Raw genomic sequence first — 14,222 nt, 5'->3', positions numbered from 1 at the left:
TTTAAAAATATCTTCCAAAATTGACCTTTTTTTTTCTTCTCTTTTTTTTTTCCACAAGACCCGGGATCAGAAGTGAAACAAAAGCAGGGTAAATTAATCATTCATGCAGCTCTGTAATCATCTTAGTTGTTCCTGCAATGTAAGCCTATTTTTGCAGTCACTTCAGTTCCCGGTTCAGTCTGCCACCGTGCCCAGATACAAACCCGTCACAGGAATATCTGAATTCTCCACTTCTACGGGACCTGTCTAAATAAACAAGCCTAACTCTTGTCATGGAGCAGTTCTTAAATTCCTCTGCATTATGACTGAGAAGGACTGGTTATGTTAATGTACCGTACAGGATGCAGCATTCGCTGCAGGAACCGCTGCTCACTTGCTCTCCTGCAGCTTATTGAAGGTGGACAGGCTTGACTCCTGCACTCCTTTCCTTCATCACCAGGAAAGCTTGGGCAGTGCCAGGCAGCAGCACTCAGCCCCTGCACACAGCACATCACTCCCCCTCCCAGTTCACTGATGGCCAGCGGGGCTGAAGTCTCACCCATCCTCGCCGCCACAAAAATGTTGCCTTCCCACCGTGTTCCTTGAAAACAGATCTCACACTGGAAAACGATGAGAGATGGATAGGTTATTTTGGGACAAGGGGAGAGCTGCCAGTGCTCCTAGGAGCCCTCATGAAAGCCACAGGCACCCCAGGTTCAGCACCATGGCCAGACAAACAGCAAAAACAAAGAGGTGAGGACAAACAAGCAAGCTGCAGTCAGACCCACGGATGACCTCTGAGATCCCTGACTCCAAGTCACCAACATTCAGCTCATGGACATTGCTCTCAAAGGGGGTTTTTCCACCCCCTTGCTGTTATGCAAACCTTTTAGGGCAGATCCTCCCCACGGGAGCTTGCTGACAAGGCGGCTCCTCCTGTTACGTTCAGGATAATGAAAAGCACAAACTTCATGTATTTATGACCATTTCAGACTGAGGAGCTGCAGCTGAGTGCCCTTGCCTGGGGGTGCTTTCTCCTGCAGGAGAGACGGCCATCTGGAAGGGCAGCCTAAGGAAAGCAAAGGGAAAACCTGACATCTGAGGCAAAGAAACCCGCAGACGTGCAGCAGCTACTACTGATAGTGGCGGAGGTACAAGGTATCTTGAGGCTCACACCAGCCAGCATGGTGGAGCCCATTAACATCAACACTGACAGAAAATGCTTTTGCCAACTCAAAGGAAGTGAAACGAGGAAGACAAGAGGGGACTCCTAAGAACAAAGAAACCGAAAAAGAGCAAACAAGAGCCCCCCAACAAACTCAACCTAAAAACAAAGCCCATTAACAAACAAAAAAACTCCACACCTGTCAAGATGAAAATAACCAGGGATGGGACCACTGTGCTATTTAAGATGATTTATTGCTCAAATAAGCCAGATAAGGTATCAGTCTCAAAGGCATGAGATTTGGAGAGAAGCAACAAGTCAGCCATAGCTCAAGGTAGTCACGGGTTTCTTCTTCACACAGCAAAATAAAATATTTTGGTCCAATACACAGTTAACACAAAACTTGTTTCTACTTAATAACCTATCAACTTTGACTAATTTTGCCACACTGCATCTGCCTTTCAGCCAATAAACTGAGAGGTCACGTATGCACACATCTGCAAATCAAACCCTTCAGTGTCAGTAGGAGCTTCCATTTTTCTGTTTCTCACAACACCCACTCCTCAAAACCCACACAGGCAAAAAGGAGAAGCCTGAGGCTGATGCTTGTATGGATTTCTATTGATTCTAAGTACCTACAAACCCCAATCCCCGGGTGCTTGGTGCAAAACAGCCAGAAAGGAAACTGAAAGCAGAACAGTGATTTTCAACACAGGCAAGCTGTCAGCTGTAAGCACCAACCCACGTATCCTATGCAAAGTCACTCTGAGAGAAGCACCCCTTCATCCCTTCTCGCTGCCTTTCTGGCAACAGCCATGGCCAGGTCCCTGGCAGCACTCCTATGCCAACAGGCCCTTTCCAGCTGGCACCTGGCTCACACATTTTCCTTCAGCCACTGGCCTACACCTCTGCCATGCCAACACCAGGCCAGACAGCTCAGAGAAGAGGCACTGGGAACACGGGCAGACCAGTGAGACACCCAGCCATGGCCACCACAAATGTGGAGCAAACCAGTCCTGCATGTTCTTTGCAAGACATAAGTTACAGGAGATGACCTGCCAACACCTCTGCTGTCCTGCTGTAGAGGCCTACCCAAGAGACCCCACCCTGCTCTTCACCCCTCACATGTCCCTCATCCCCCTACCACAGTGTATTGGTGTTTAGAAGCCATTCCTGTGCTTCTAAAAAAATGACTGCACAACATGTATCCTGCCAGCCCCCAGGAGACAGGACCACTCGACCTTGGACACTTGACTCATGATCACTCAACTTGCACGTTCTTATCCTTTTGATGCTATTTAAATGAATAATTAAGCTTCCAAAAACTGACACTGGCTGTAACCTCTCAATGTTGCGTTTGCAAGCCATAGGAACCTTAGGGTTCCTTAGGGAACCTCTCAGTGAACCACCAGACCTGCCTGTGTGTGCAGTGCCTGGAGATGTGGTTCCTGACTGGCTGAACAAAGTCCTCAGTTCAGCAATCACCTTTATCACCTGTCACACCTGCCCTCTCCACCTCCATCTGAAGGTACTCCAAACCATACTCATCAAGTGACCCATGGAGGGGTCATTTGTTTTTTTGGCAAATCTGCCAGGCTAAAGATTGATAGTATTTCACCACCAACACAGCTGATTTAAAAAGGATATCCCGTCCCCACTTTTCCAGCCCCACTCACAGCTTTTTCTGAGCTGTACTATAAATCAGAGAAGTACATCCAGATTTCTGAAGGATCCTAGAACCCAAATAAAACTTTTTTTTCAGCTGTAAGGTTCCCAGCTTGTAACTGAAATGATAATTCTCTGGACCTACAGTTGTCCTCCTGGCACTGTGTTGCTGTCTAATGCTGATAGAGAATGATTACATGCCATGATAATATCTGTTCACAAGTTCTGATTTCCTCTGCAAGAGTTCAGATGATGCAGGTCCATCAGACACGCTTCAGAGTCGTCAAGACATTTTTATTGCAAACAGAATTTGCAAAATGATTAGCCACTCAATGGAGAAGAAAGACAACACCCTCAGCTTTCAGATGTGTTTCATTTCCTGATCTGAGTATCTTTCACAGAAAATGAGAGTTTGGAAGTAAAATGCTTCATCTTTGACAGACTGAAAGGCAAATATCACAGACCTTTAGCTTCCACAAGGTAAAAGACACCAGAAGCATGAGTGGTAACAAATTGATTTTACATTAATTTTATCTCTAAGGTGTCTGTACAAGCTCATGAATTTTTATGTTCATTTTAAAGACAACTATTCCCAAGAAGCACTGATTCTATGAACCATATTTATGCTGTATTTATTTATGCCTTTCTCATAAGCTCAAAATCTGGAACTGAAGCATCTCTGTCCTTCATAGATGTAATAAAAAGAGACAGAGAGGGACTCTGAGTACCCACACAAACTCATACAACCAGTCACTGTAGCTTAGGAGGCACCTGGTCAGACAAGCTGTGGTTACCATGTATATTATCAGAGAAGTGCACTCCATTTTGCAAAGGAAAAGTTAAACCTGTCTAGGGTTTAAAAAGTTAACCTTGTCTGAACAATCCAACCTCCCCTTTAGGAAAAGCTAGGAACATGCAGTAGGTCAGTTAGCACTGTGGGGTTACCCTGAAAGATTTTGTTTGCTATACTATCAATATGAATGAAGACCACCTGCTTGGTATGCAGTAGCAAAGCACAGATTCCTCACAAAGTTTCAAGGCTCTTACTGTATTAAAAAAGGGACTTGAAATCTTCCCAGTATTTCTCAACTCAGGCACAATTTGTGCATTACACACAATCAAGTCAAGTCTAGTCTGGTACCATACCACTTACTAGTAACAGCCACCCAGCAAGGGCTGGGACACCTGGAATTAAAATTAACTTCAGTCCTTGAAATTTATCTTTTGCCAGGTGTTGGAAGACATTATTTAAGAGGCAATGCAATATAAATTTGGTTTTGCTCAAATCTCATCATTCCTCCAGTAAATGAATATAAGCAGCACCAGCCTGCACACTGAAGGCTGGATGTTGCTGCTCTCCACGCAGAGGTACCAGCTCTGCTCTGCAGACTGCACACCCACACCAACTCCCTAACCACAGCACTCTTTACTGCACCCAGAGCAGTGGGAGAGCTTTGTAACTTGAACATAAATATGAACCTCCAGCAGTCCATTTTGTTCAGCTGCTGTCCACACCCACGGTGAGCTCATTAGCTCTGCTTCCTAACAGGCTTTGAGACGAGCAAATTGATGTATAGATCTGCAGCATCTACCACAACTGCTACAGCAGAAACAGCTTTTATCAACTTGGAAAAGTGAGCTAAGACTGATTTCCAATGAGGTGGCCATCGCGTTGCTTGAACAAAACACTGACACTGACCAAAGCCACCTTCCTGGGGAAGGAAAGCCTGTGTCAGCACTGCAGGACCCGTGATGCCTCTCACGCAGCTCCAGGAAGAAAACCAACTAAAAGGCTGGGATGCTGAGGGATAAGGAACAACTTTCTGAATGACCACACATAAACCCCTATTCAGCAGATTATACCTTTCAGCTGGGACTGGTACTGGTGCTTCTTCAGACACAAATAGAGGAAGTGCATTTTTAAAATGCATCACATCTTTGTTTTATACACACACACTGGCAACCTCACACAGCTCACCCTGGATCCAGAAGCTGTAAACAACAGTTTCTCTAAAAGCTTAGAACTGGTACCTTCATAAATTACAGGGGTCTTCAGAAAATGAGTTAAAGCCAAGCTGACTACCGCAGGAAACAGAAAGCAGTTGCATAAACAATTACCTTGTAGTCTCTGTAGGGCTTGATGTTCAAGTGAGATACAGTACCGACAAATGATTCCTCCTAGGCAGGGAAAAAAAAAAATCTTAAAAAAATTCACAAGTCCAAATTCAATTATGCCATACTTTAAGAATATGAAAATATACATTACATTTTCTGGTTCATCAAATTTAAAATCATATCCACCTGAAAAGCACCTGAGGAAAAGGTTTTCTTACTATATTAAAAATACCCAAGTGTAACTAATAGAGTCTTTAATTTCCTTTTTATTATTTTTGTCTGTAAACTATCTTTTGGCTTTTAAAGATCTGATAAAATTAGGCTGAGAATTAGGACATTTTTATTCTCTCACCTATGCAATGTTGCCAGTAATACAAATTTCATACACCAAATCAGAATTAAAGTCTCCTATATGTAAAGTTAGGGTAGTTTATACTCATACAGTGACAGTTTCTTCAGAGAGATTTCTGTAACTGCTTGGGTTTGATAAGTAAAAACTCATTGTCACTTAGCAACTGTACTGGTTTAATATCCAAAGAAAAAGCATCCAGGTCAGTGATGAGAGATTTACCAGAAACAGAGAGAGGTAAAGAGGCTGCAGATTTTCCCTTGGCACCAGCCTTGGAACACATACTTTTGTTTACGGGATGACAGAGGTGCCATATGGTGGCAATTTGTCCTGAAATGCCTACACAATAAAAATTACTAACTTTGGACTTTGTTTTTTCCCCACTGCTTACATGAAATATTAACTAACTTGCTTTGTAAACTGACTTAGTTAGAAGAAAGCACGTTCCATCTCCTGGAGGTTTAAAGGGTCTTATACTGTTAACTTTGTAGGGGACTAGCTCACTAGGGAATTTAAGACTGGTTTAAACCAAAATTAGAGCAATAAATAAATTAGGCTCTGAAATACTGACCTGTAAGGTAAGGAAACATAATTAACATCAAAGTAAGGAGAAACAGCTATAGACTATTTCTGAAGGAATCTGCCATTTCTTCTACACCATTAATTTCCAGAAGCTGCTTAAGAAATCAGAGATACTGTCAGGCTATCTGCTTGTTCAGACCACAGAAGGATATATTGATTCAATTACTTTCTTTTGATGCAAATCCAAATTAAAATCAGTATAAGCAGCACATATTACAACTCAAACTTCATGCAAAAATATATTTTTTCCTTTTTAGAAATCATTAACCAGTTGTTTAACCGTGTGTGTGTCCCATGTCCCCCCACTGCACTGGTGTATTCAACTAAAAATAAAGCAGTGCATGCTCCTGGAGAACTGTTGCTTAGCTACATTCTCAATTATCACAATGCTGGCCTTACCCATTCAGTGACAAGGTCAAAGCAATTGTTTCTTTACTTTAATGATGAAGTATCCTGTTTATAAAAATCTTATCTGTTTCCTACTTGGTAAAATATTGCACATTTCAGTCAATCATTGCTGCCAAGTCCCCCAGAGAGACACAGTGTGAGAACATAACCAGCAGTATTCATTTTTGCCCTTAACAGAGAGGGTTTTTTTTTTCCCCATCCCCACCCTGAACGACAACTACCTCACACTGACACACAGGCAACCAATTATACCAACATTAGTTTTCCTTCTCTGCTGTGGCCAGGAAAATATGGCAGAAATGCAGTAGTTGTATATTTATTCTTATTTTTCCCCCCATCCAATAACAAACATAAGTAAAGTGGCAATTTTTAATTAGCATGTACCCACAGTCGGTGCTGTGGGAAAGAAGAGAAGGATTTTCCCCATCCCTTGTAAACACAAGAACTTTTTGGTTTTTCTTTGCCTTTGAGGGCAGGTGTTCAGCTGCAAAAGCTGCAATTCTCCCTGGGCTAGTCCGGGCTGCTGAATATTTCATAGCCCCTGAGAAATGCAGCTGTAATCAACTCACAAATAATGAAATGGGCAGCAATAATAGAGCAGAGGTAAAGTGCACCATTAGAAAGCATCAGTGCTTTGACTGCTGCTGCAGTCCTCTTGTAACAATTTATCGGGTTATTTAATAAAATAATAATGCTATCAACTACGAAACAAAAATTAATGTTATGCAAAAAAAAACCCAAAGGGTCTCAGGTGGCCAACATGAATAGCAAATAGAAAAAAGTCAGAATGCATGTCAAAGGAGTCACATTCAAGACTGAAACTCCATTAGATGTATTAATCACATGCCAATTACACACAGCCATGTTTGGGTATTAATAGAAAAGTAAGTCTACAGAAGTTACTTAATGCAGGATAAGCTTCATAAATATTAAAATAAAGCAGAGAAAATATTTTGGAAGTAATAAACATGTGCATCTTAATCATATCTTGCAGAATAACCCATCTGCTGTCCTAATGTCTTTGTAACAGGATCTTGAAGTTTGACATTCAGTATATCAACAGTTCACAATGTCCCACTTCCATTGTTTGGGGCTGGTAAACACCAAAACTGCTGCAAAAAACAGCAGTGGCATTACTGTAACAACATTTCCTGAAGATATGATGTGAGCTAAGGTTAGGAAGCTCATCCCAAAAAACAGGATCGATCAAGTAGTAGTGATACAGGTTGTAACTGGGTGGATATCAACATGCACCTATTAATTATACAGGAAGGCTCCACAGGAAGTAGCTCTTCACCTCATTTCAGAAACCCAGCCCAAAACCTGACTGTTCCTGACCTGTCCCAGATTTCTGAGGAACAAAACACAGACTGCTTGTACAAACTTAAGTTAATGCCACCAATGAGGCTACAGTGGCTATGTGGGAAAAGGGGCAAGTTCATACACAGTGATCCACACAGATGGACAGTGAGACAACCTGAGTATTTTCTATCAAGATCTCTAAACATCTTTATGATTTTGGATGGAGGTGTGACATATGATTTTGGATAGAGGTGTGACATACACAAACTGCCTACCCTGATCTGTATTGATAAGCACTGATAGGTTAGGAAATGCATTTCTTACATGTAGGAAAGGGCTCAAATGACCTCCTTCAGAGCAAAAGGAGTGGTGACTGAGTGAAGTATGGCCTCAGGCAGTTTTTGCTAACCTCATGGTCTGCCATGTATTATTAGCACAGGTGAATTCCACTGCCAGTGTCCAGACTGTAAAATAGAATAGAACTGAATATTTCAACTGAAAGGACCTACAACTATCACCAAGTCCATCTGTCTGATCAATTCAGGGCTGACTGAAAGTTAAGGGCATCATCCAAGTGTCTCCCAGATACTGACAGGCCTGGGGCATCCACCTCTCTAGGAAGCCTGTCCCAGTCTTTTGACTACCCTCGTGGTAAAGAAATGCTTCCTGTTGTCTAGTCTGATCCTCCTTTGACACAGCTTTGAACCATTTCCCATGCATCCCATAACTGAATAACAGGGAGGAGAAATCACACCTCCTTTTCCACGTCCCCCTCTGAGGAAGTTGTAGAGAGCAGTGAGGCTGCCCTGAAGCCTCCTTTTCTCCCAAACTAGACAAACCCAAAGTCCTTAGGTGCTCCTCATTGGATATTCCTTCCAGCCTTTTCACCAGCAAACAGCTGGTGTGAAAGCTGTATTTCAAGTGACTCTGTGATATGCAACTGTGGGAAAAGGCAGCTGAGAAACAAGCAAAGGCTGAAGAATAAACACAGTGCACCAGTCTTGCCATCTGGGAGTGCAGCAATCTCCCAAAAATGCCATGCAGCAGGTGGATGCTCCCCCTATGGACCAGAACACGCTCCAGTACAGAAGAGGGCAGGCACTGTCTTCCCCAGCCCACATTTTCCCAGGTACCACAGGACACCCAGCTGAACCACAATTCCCATGGCTGCATAATCCTTTCTCATCCTCCCTCCAAGCAAGGGCTGACACTCAGAGCTGCCTCCTGAGAGACACAAAGAAGTAACACGCCAAGTTGTAGGCAATTCACAGAAGGCTGTCTGTGCCTCCATCAGTTAACTGCTGATACTCACAAGAATACGCTGAATGCTATTCCTAGAAGTTTAAGGAAAGTCTGGATGCAGGGCTGTTGGTAGGTTCACATGCAACACGACATGTTGCGAAGAGAAGTCTTGACAAAAGTGTGAAGTTGCACTAACACCTGTGCAAGCAGAAATCTAACAGCAGTGGGAAACAGTAATTGCTACATGCTTTGAGAAAGCATCTCTACATGCAGGAAGTCTTCAATTTATGTCAGTCTAATCATCTGTAACATGCTTCAAAGAGTAATTCATAAAACTCAGATAATCTAAACAGATTGTGAAAGAAGTCAACCCTCTTCAAAACACACCCTCTTCCTTCAGTGCCTTTGTACTTGTTATGTTCTCTACAAGGATATGCTGTATTTTCATTTCTTTCCTCACCAGCAAAAGATAGGGATTGTGGACAGGTTTAATACTGCCAGGGAAAATGTGGTGTACACATGTTCAGTGCAGAAGGGGGAAATGAGGTCTAACATCCCAGAAACACATCACCTTTTACTCTGAAAGAAAGTGGTGTCTCAGGGTGATACTGCACTGGAATAATTCCCACACTTTGATAATTAAAGTACTCCTCCTAATGTTATCTTCCATCTACTGGAGAAGAAATCACACAGATAGGCCTTCTGGCCACACAGAGCACAAAAAAATTCTCTTCAGCCATCAGAAAGCTCAGACATAACTAAGATGCCCTCATTCATATTCTCCTACACTCCCTCCTGCAAATATCCAAAGATAAATTACTCAGACAAACTCCAATTTGGACTTTAAATGTCACTGGAAAATCTTATGTTTCTCGTTTTTCCTTTCACTTTCTTCCCTGAGATGAAAGAATTTTATTAACTCCCTGGGGATCATGTCTTCACTCTACTGTGAAAAAGTACATGATAGACAGAGACAGACCTTGAACAATGTAAGGCTGGTAGAGCTGCTCCACAAGTTTATCCATTAAAAATTCAAATACCTATTTCAACAGCTGTGTATTTTCTGTCACATCACTAATCCTCTTCCAGATACCAGCATCCTGGTCTAGCCCTTCTATAAAATGGTCTGACTGTGGTGATACAGGCTGCTGTAGTTTGTGTCTTTTTTTTATTTTTTTTTTTAATTTACATATCTAAAAGGATGATTTGGAGATACACACACACACAATTCTAGCATCAAGGGACTCACAAACCATGCCCAACTCCTAAGTGGGGCTCTCACTCCTTAAATAACTCTTACAAAGCAGCAAAGCAGGCAGCAGTTCACTGCTCATGTGCTGCCTCCTCCTTGGGCAACTCACTCTACTAGGAGCCTTGTAAAATCTGCAGCATCAGATTAACTCTTTCCAAGACTATGTATTTGCCAATACATTGTGAAAAAGGACTTTGAAGACATTCAAACTGAAGTTGGCATTTTGTGATGATAACTATAGGAGGTGAGGCTAGCAGTGGCGCTGCCTGTTACAGCTGTTGGCCACTTTCCCCTTTCCTGATAATTTTCAATTGTTAAAAAATGCTGCTTCATGCTAAATGTAATTTTGGGTACCTCCACTAAAACAATGCATATGTTTCTGAATATAAAGCCAAAGAAAAGAACTTTTCACTGCACAAGTTAAAAGGTCTTTTTCTTTGAGAAGCTCAAGTATTTCTACTCTTTGAGGAAAGGACTTGACAAGACCCAGGAAAATGCTTTCAGAGAGATGCTTTTTACTGCCTTCTGAAATGAGATAGATGTACTCCAGTGAGAACAGGAACAAGAGTAAAGAAATTGGAGAAAAGTAAGGAAAAGGGGGGAAAACTGGGATTGAGAGATGTGTGGGCAAGATGATGGATAAGAATAGGCAAGGAAGTTTGACAGGGGAGTCTGGGAGAACAGCAGGATGAAAGAGAGCAAGGGAGGAAAGACGGTCAATCAAAGAGTCAGTCAATCTAGCTAAAATCCAAAGAGAAAAAAATGGATGAAAAAGGAGAGTGAAATCAGGAGTTACTTGGATGAGAATAGAGTGAGCTGAGACCCATCCAAGATGCAGCTAGTACAAGGGGAGACTGGCACTGTCTGGGCAGAGACAGAACACAGAGCTAAGGAGGCAGCAGCACAGACCTGGAAGGCTGGATGGGAGACTGGAAACAATGGGGTGTCAAGTGGGTGACAGGGAAGTAACCTAAGTCCTTTGGGACAAAAAGCAAAAATATACAACAGATTGTTAAGATAGAAACAGCACCTGCAGGGAGAAATTCACTTAGGAGAGCTGTAAGTGTGAGGAAAACATGCAAGAATTAGGTTTACAAGAAGACAAGCAACACAAAAGTAGAAAGGAAACAGGTCTAAGTCAAAAGCAGAAGGTCAGAAGAGACCATCTCTTGGCAGAACTAGACGAAAGAGTCTGTGTCATGATAGCATATTCCTCTCCAGAGCCAGGCCCATGACTGAGTGCAGCTATGCAGTCACAGTAACACGTACACTTTAGGGACAACCCTAAATTTTTGCTTTACCTAATTTCTCATCTCTGCTGGCACCAACAGCACAAAGTAGTAGAGCAATAAAACAAACAGACATTACAGGATAGTTCTTTCAAAATGTGATATGGTAGCACCCTGTCCCTGTTAAGGATGTGACACAAAAGTACATGAGCTATGGATTTTGTTCAAACTGACTTCTTTAAATATGCCAGTGGCTCAAGGGTCTGCCATAGGACCCTGATTGTCCTTGGAAAACCAGACTGGCCTGCCCTGTGATCCCTCATACCCAGATTCAGCAGGAGGCTGTCAGGAGCTAGCTACAGCTCAGCAGGTCACTGATACCACCCATCCTTGAGGTCCCTCCAGCATAGCTAGCTAGTGCTTTCCAAGTACAATCACAACAAGGTTGGAAAAAAAATTATCCTTAGCTTCTGCTAGACAAAACAGGGATACAGATGGCAAATGGCATGAGATGGGTGGCCAGATCTTTTTAGTGTTTGTGATAGAAGGAGAAAAAACACCCACCTAAGTAAACAGATGTCCAAAACTTGCCAGAAATACTGAGGTGCTCTTGTCACTACAGCTCTTCCTGGATTTCCAGAGGCTGGCAAGAAAAGCAGGGGTGTAGGGGGCTCCCTCTGAACTCCACATCCAGGCACTACTCCTGCAGAAACCATGATGCAACGGATGGAGAGGCAAGAAGCACTGGGACACCTGCCTCAGTTTCACTCTGATGGGTCATACACACTGTATACCCAGATCTGGTACTCATCAGCCCACTGGTCTAAGTGTGCCCTTAACTATTACCGAACTAACTGGCAGGCACATGACCACCCCCTCATGCTCTAGTCTTTGTCCATTTTAATACATAGAACTGATCTGTAGAGCCCAGGAAAAAATGATGATGGCATTTATTTCTTTATTGAAAGAGCCCTGCCTCTTGTTCCTAACACTGACCAGTAAAACACACCATTAACAGCGGTCTCTAACTGACGCATTTTTCAGAACAAATCAGAATAAGTTTACAAAAGCTTTCTCCCAGAATTTCCCCCATTTCCCGCAGAGTACATGCCAGCTCCACACACCATCATGATCTGGTTCACAGCTCCTGAGCTAAACAGGCAAGGCTCCTGTCTTGTATCTCCAGAAACCTTTCTGTAGAACATCCCAGTAAATTCACACCACTTGGGGCTGCACAGCTTACTTCTGAAACAAAGACACCAACTTCAAAAGATCCAGTAATTTTAGGCATGTTTTATATTAACTGGGGATTAGATAGATGATTTCCTGCAGGTTTAGAAATACTGTTGCTGCAGCTTATACCACTTTTTGTTATTTTTTTCCTTTGCCCAAAGGTTATCTGCTGCCTCAGACTGATCCTTTGCTTACACACTCCCAATGTGATGGTAATAAATATGAAAGACTAAAGGTCTCCATGTTCTTCTGTAGTAATCCACCACACTGCCTGAATTTTAGGACAAAATACTGGACAGAACTCTCTTCACCCCAGAGGGACTCGTGTGCTGCAAATTATTCCTTTTAAAGTGAGATACAGAAAGAGGCAACTAATAGAGCAGCTTGTGGCACAACACCCAAAGTTGTTTCTTCCCCATTAATCTAGACCCAACTGCAAGGCATCAGTGGTATGTGATATATTTAAGAATATTGCCGACACACATTTTTCTTTCTAGTCCTCCTGAAGGCCCAGCACAGAGCAGTGCTAAGCTGCCTGTGGAACAGACAGCACAGCAGATCACTGTCACATGCTGGGATCTTAGGAAACTTGCCTTTAATCAGGCAGCACAGTCCAGAGCTGGTTGAAAAAAGGCATAGCTAAGAAAATACCCTGCATCTCAGGCACAGAGAGCTTCCTGCAGGAAATCTGTGGACAAGGCTGAAAAGGTAGCAATTTAAAACAGCAAAATGGGACAGTAAGAGCATTTACCTTTTATCTAAACATGATTCATGAGGCAGCCCTGCAAAGTGACAGACAACAACAAAGCAGTTCATCTACTATTGATAACCCAGCATTCCTAAGCCATCAATAGCCATCTGAGTACTCCCAAAGTAAATTTAGCTTCATCTTCATTATTTTCTGTATTGAAAGACCGAGGACATATTCATGGATGTTTATGCAATGGCAAGAGAGCACAGTATTGTATGTTTTATTACACTTCCAAAGCAGAATCTCGTTCAGACATTGCTAGCATATAATTTCTGTCTCTCTCAAAGCTGGAAGGCAATCATTAGCATGTTGAATCTGGCAAGTTCCTATTATCTATCTGGTAATTACAGAAAGATGGAGAAGCCTTCAAAAAATACCCTCCAACTTCTGCATTTACTACACACCTGATCAAAATAATATCCCCATTACCTAAATTAACAGATATTTCCCATAAACCATTATTCAGAACATACTAACGTTAGTATAAAAAACATGAAATAATTATTAGAGGCCATACAGACCATTAATTTGTCTTCAATTCCAACTTCAGAAATATAAAACTCTGAAATGACAACCTGCATGCAGGAAAACATCTTACTGAAGGTGATGACAAGCTAGGCTACCTGGTCATTTGTCAGGCAATATTAGCCCAAATGAACACTTCAACACAGCTCTAGGTTTTCAAAATATGTATACCATTACTCAATGCTATTCATACTGAGGCAGCGAAAATATGCTAAATACACACTCAAAGATAATCCCATCCTCCAGAGACTGCCGTAGAAAAGGACAGAAGGATGAGAGACAAGGCAGTGGGTGGGGCCATACATATGCATACGTATACAAAGTAATTGGGGAAATTGGCCTGTGTCTCATTATCTCAGTTATTCATGCTTCGGGTAGAGGGGGAAAGAAGAGGTGACAGGAAGAGTACAGAAGCTGAGACAAGA

General features: G+C 42.4%; 1 protein-coding gene across 2 annotated transcripts in view; it reads right to left on the bottom strand.

The window, feature by feature from the left end:
- The window catches only part of PAG1 (phosphoprotein membrane anchor with glycosphingolipid microdomains 1), a 111,157-nt gene that overhangs the window by 80,917 nt on the left and 16,018 nt on the right, over positions 1–14,222 (bottom strand). The window contains exons 1-2 of one of the 2 annotated variants that reach the window (XM_088055892.1): positions 11,853–11,928; positions 4,928–4,987 (exon numbers count right to left, since the gene is read on the bottom strand). The gene's annotated coding sequence lies outside the window, so the exon portion shown is untranslated. Of the gene's footprint in view, positions 1–4,927; positions 4,988–11,852; positions 11,929–14,222 lie in introns of those variants that run through there. The other variant, XM_014256834.2, reaches the window with a different exon arrangement.

Source organism: Pseudopodoces humilis, chromosome 1 (genome assembly GCF_049639895.1).
Source record: "Pseudopodoces humilis isolate 2021_Gansu_Grassland_sample_001 chromosome 1, ASM4963989v1, whole genome shotgun sequence".
Lineage (NCBI taxonomy): Eukaryota > Metazoa > Chordata > Aves > Passeriformes > Paridae > Pseudopodoces > Pseudopodoces humilis.
This window is presented reverse-complemented; position numbering and strand designations above follow the sequence as displayed.